This window comes from Oryx dammah, unplaced genomic scaffold (genome assembly GCF_014754425.2).
Source record: "Oryx dammah isolate SB20612 unplaced genomic scaffold, SCBI_Odam_1.1 HiC_scaffold_16, whole genome shotgun sequence".
NCBI lineage: Eukaryota > Metazoa > Chordata > Mammalia > Artiodactyla > Bovidae > Oryx > Oryx dammah.
This window is the reverse complement of record NW_024070200.1, coordinates 53,860,548-53,865,310: the sequence shown is the minus strand read 5'-3', so window position 1 is coordinate 53,865,310 and position 4,763 is coordinate 53,860,548. Positions and strand designations below refer to the sequence as shown.

At 48.5% G+C, this 4,763-nt stretch overlaps 1 protein-coding gene across 2 annotated transcripts in view; it reads right to left on the bottom strand.

Annotated features, from left to right (window-relative positions):
- Positions 1-4,763, bottom strand: part of SLCO3A1 (solute carrier organic anion transporter family member 3A1) — a 373,911-nt gene that overhangs the window by 233,414 nt on the left and 135,734 nt on the right. The gene's annotated exons all lie outside the window — the stretch shown is intronic.

The following is a 4,763-nucleotide window of genomic DNA, read 5'->3' as shown; positions in this document are numbered from 1 at the left end:
ATGCCACCAGTTTAGTGCCCCCCTCCCCAACATTGGCAAATACTCCTAGCACAGGAAGGAATTTGCACAATTCATTTTTATTCATGAGTCTGTCTCTGAAAACTTCACCAGCTCCTCCAGGACACACTGCAAATATATACTGCAAATAGGCCTGCAGACACCCAACAAACCAACCTTGCAAACAGTAAGAAGAGTCTGAGAAATAAAAAGTCAATGGTGTCCCTAAACTTGTGTGTGAAAGTGTGAGTCGCTCAGTTGTATCTGACTCTTTGCGACCATATGGGTTGTAGTCTGCCAGGCTCTTCTGTCTAGGGAATTCTCCAGGCAGGAATTCTGGAGTGGCTAGCCATTCCCTGCATCAGGGAATCTTCTTAACCCAGGGATCAAGCCTGGGTCTCCTGCATTGCAGGCAGAGTCTTTACTGTCTGAGCCACCAGGAACGTCCCTAAACTTAGTCAGTCTAAACCCTTGGGACCTTGTTTCCTGGGACCCACTGCTGCCCCTGGACTTGTCCTTAAGTGTCAGATCCCAGTGAAGGCCCCAAGCGGTGCCCACATCTGTGGTCATTACAGACAGCAAAAGGCCCCCAGCCTGGCCCCCCAGGTCCGGGGACACTGTCTCTCTCGCTTGTCACTGATCTCTCGTCTGCCGCCATGGGACCGCAGGGCTCACAGACAGAGTACGTCTTACTTAATACAGAGAATGTACAAAGATAAAGTCAACTTTGAGCCAGGAATGATGACAGGTCTGAAGGAAACACTTTTGTTGAAGTTTCCGGATCACAGTCTCTAATCTGTCAACAGAGGAAACGTAACCGGAAACCCCCAGTATAATAAAAACGCTACCCTTCGCGGTCACAACACTGTGGTCTCCCTTTGGTCTGTCTGCAGGCACCTTGGGGGTCTCCACACTTGGACCCCAGATATGTGAACAACACACCTCCTTTAAGAACCTGCTTTCATCTTAATTCAGGTCTTCGCAGCCTTAGCACTAGTGACATTTAGTGCTGAGTAATTCTTTGTTGTGGGCGGCACTGTGCATCTCAGGATATTGAGCAGCGTGCCTGGCCTCCATCCACTAGATGCCCGTTGCATCCTCCCATCCTCAACAACCTAACATGAATCCAGACATCGCCAAACATCCTTGAAGGGACAAATCATCCCAGACTGAGAACCATAGTCTTAACTCACCGCCATCCCCTGCGTCACTCAGGCAACTCCATCTTCCTCAAAGGAACTATTATTTTAGACGTGCACGCTGCGTGCTAAGTCACTCAGCCATGTCCATCTCTTGGCGACCCTTTGGGCTGCAGCCCACCAAGCTCTTCTGTCTATGGGATTCCCCAGGCAAGAACTGGAGTGGGTTGCCATGTCCTACTCTAGGGGATCTTCCTAACTCACGGATTGAACCCAGGTCTCCGTGCACCGCAGGCGGATTTGTAGGCCCTTATTTTATACACTCAGACAAAAATCCTAGCTTCCTCCTTCTGTTCTTCCAGTCACCCACTGATGCCCGTTCATCGCATCGTTAGTTACCTGAGGCTTGAATCTAATTTTGATCCCTTATCAGCCGTGTCCTCTGACTATTCAGGTAACCTCTGTGCAGCTGCTCCGAGTCACCAGAAGGAGATGATCACTGTCGAGTTCAGATGAGATCGAATGCGCAGCCCCTGGCCGCAGTGGGCCCGCAGGAACTTGCTTGTTCCTGGATATCCGTTACCATTTCTTTTCTGGGGACTGAGGGAGCGGAGAGCTGAAAGTCCTCACCCTTCCATCTCAGTCCCCTACCCCAGGGTCCACCCCCTGCGCTTTCCAGGGTTTGTGTGGATGGGGGCACAGTTCATCTCATAGCCGAGACCCACAGAGGACCAGCGAGTAACAGGAAGCAAGCTGGGGGCAGTGTTAGGATGCTCTCTGGGCCTCGGTTCTCACGCAGAGTACAGGTCAGTACACAGCATCTTCCTGGGGTTCTGTTCACAGTAGCTGCCTCCTCTCCATTCTCACCCCTACCCCAGCACCGGACCCACGTGAGCCCACAATCTGTGTCCACGAGGTTTCTCCACACGACCACAGCCAAATGTTTCCAAATGTGGCACCGCAGATACAAAAGTCTATGTAAAACTCTTGCACGAAGCACTTTATTCAATTCATTCTCAGTATTCATGAATCACGTGATTCTGCTTCAGGTAGGTGCTGCAAAGACTGAATTAGTGAACACTGAACCACTGCTCCCAGGGGAACTACATGGTAGTTAGGCAGCCGCCAGCCTCTGGAGGCAGCAGCTCCATCAACAGATCCATGTATAACCTTGTTCAGTATGTTTCTGCTGCAGTTCAGTTCAGTTGCTCAGTCGTGTCCAACTCTTTGCGACCCCATGAACTGCAGCATGCCAGGCTCAAGACACCTTATTTAATATGTTCCTGATTCATTAACATTGAACTTGCAGCCCAACATGAGCTCTGTCACTCATCCCTGGGCCAAGCTTATCACACGCCTCTTTCCCCCATCAGGCATATCACAGTCTTCCCGCACTTAGGGACACTAGACAGCGCTTCAGCACTATGCCCAGGGGTCATTTCAAAGAGCAAAGTGAAGGTGAAACGTGTTAGTCGCTCGCCATGTCTGACTCTTTGTGACCTCCTGGACTGTGGCCTGCCAGGCTCCTCTGTCCATGGGATTCTCCAGGCAAGAATATATTCAAACAGCAAAATCACCAACAGAAAGGACAAGAATGCAGCCTGAACTAGACCACAGAAAGGACACTTGTTTACAGTAGCAGAGCTGAAACAAGCAGGCAGAGTATGGCCTTATGTGACCTTCGCTGGGGATGTGTGAGGGGGGCCACTTGAACGTTTCGGTACTCTGCATATGTGACAGATGATCACAAAAGTGTTACAAGGATTGATCCTGAGGTTGCAAATAAAGTACTGAGTAGGTGAGTTTGCAAATATACAATTCACCAATAGTGAGAATCTAACATATAAGCCTATAACTACCTAAGGATCTATACACACACACGTACTCCCTGTGTGCCAAACAGGTAGCAGCCTCGTCTGTTCTTCTGGCTGGGGGAGGCTGCTGGTTGTGAGAAGGAAGCTTCATGTCTGTGCAGGCATGTCTTGCAAGGCAAGATGCTGCATGGCAGTGGGATCCACGCTTACTAGTTATTTTTGGTCAGGAGAGACCTGGAGGTATGAGGGTGTTGGGATCTATGCCAAAACCAATACAGAATTGTAAAGTAAAAATTAAAAATAAATTAATAAATTTAAAAAATTAAAAAAAAAAGAACCATCTAGCACAGATGATGACTGTAACCATGAAATTAAAAGACATTTGTTCCTTGGAAGGAAAGCTGTGACCAACCTAGACAGCATATTAAAAAGCAGAGACCATCACTTTGCCAACAAAGGTCCATAGAGTCAAAGCTATGGTTTTTCCAGTAGTCATGTATGGATGTGAGAGATCGACCATAAAGCAGACTGAGAGCTGAAGAATTGATGCTTTTGAACTGTGGTGCTGGGGAAGACACTTGAGAGTCCCTTGGACAGCAAGGAGATCAAACCAGTCCATCCTAAAGGAAATCAACCCTGAATATTTATTGGAAGGACTGATGCTGAAGCTCAAGTACTTTGGCTACCTGCTGTGAACAATGACTCATTGGAAAAGACCCTGATGCTGGGAAAGATTGAAAGCAGGAGGAGAAGGCGAGGACAGAGGACAAGATGGTTGGATGGCATCACCGATTTAATGGACATGAGTTTGAGCAATCTCGGGGAGATGGTGAAGGACAGGGAAGCTGAGTGTGCTACAGACCATGGGGTCCCAAAAGAGTCAGACACAACTGAGTGACTAAACAACAATAAATAAATAAATAAAGCTTCACCAGGGCTCCTTCTGGGTCCCTGCGAACCAGTGACAGCTCATCCCCTACCTTCTTGCTTTCATATTGCAGGAGTGTCGCAGGGAATGGTCACAGACCTAGAATTCCACGTCAACATTGCTGTGCTGGCTGCAGGCACGGGACTGCATGCAGACCTCTCCCTACCCTACAGGCACCTCACACAAGCGATTCCACAGCCTTGCTGGAGCCCCAGCTGCCCAGGCTTGGGGCTAGCTCACCAGCTGCGGATTTCATCACATCTCTCCTTGTTTTAAAAACAGGGCCCAAGACAAGTATGCAAATATCCGGCACTGTGGCCACATTTTAAATCATACACTGAAGTGCAGCTCGGAACAAACCCTACCTCTCTCCTACATGTGCAGCCAGGACATTCCTTATGAATGTTCTGAACAGCCTGGGCAAAGGTGCTATATTTCAATGCCAATGCCTTTCGTGTTTTTTTTTTTAATGGCCCCAAGACTTTATTTTTCCTGATTGGAGTTAAATGTTTTTCCATGTGAGCAAGGAAAGTCTTTTTACCTTTTAGCACTTAGCTGAGAGGGGAAAATGCTATACTACCTTGGTCACCATGGTAAATGTAATGCTAGGGAATTCTGGCCCATAAAGCCAGGAAATTGACCACTGCTTCCAGCTCCAGTTTTCTTCTAGCCAGCAGTCCAAGTGGCTAACTCTGGCCAACTTCCCACCACTCAGGCTGGAACCGAGCCCAGTTTCCACCATCAGGAGGGCCTGGAGAGGGAGCTTGATCCCTTGCATGGGATCAGAGATGTCTGAAGGGAGAACAGAAATGTCTCAGGTGAGAACACAGAGGCCAGCCTTGGCAACAGCAGGGACGTTTCTAACATGTCTACCAGAAAAGAAAT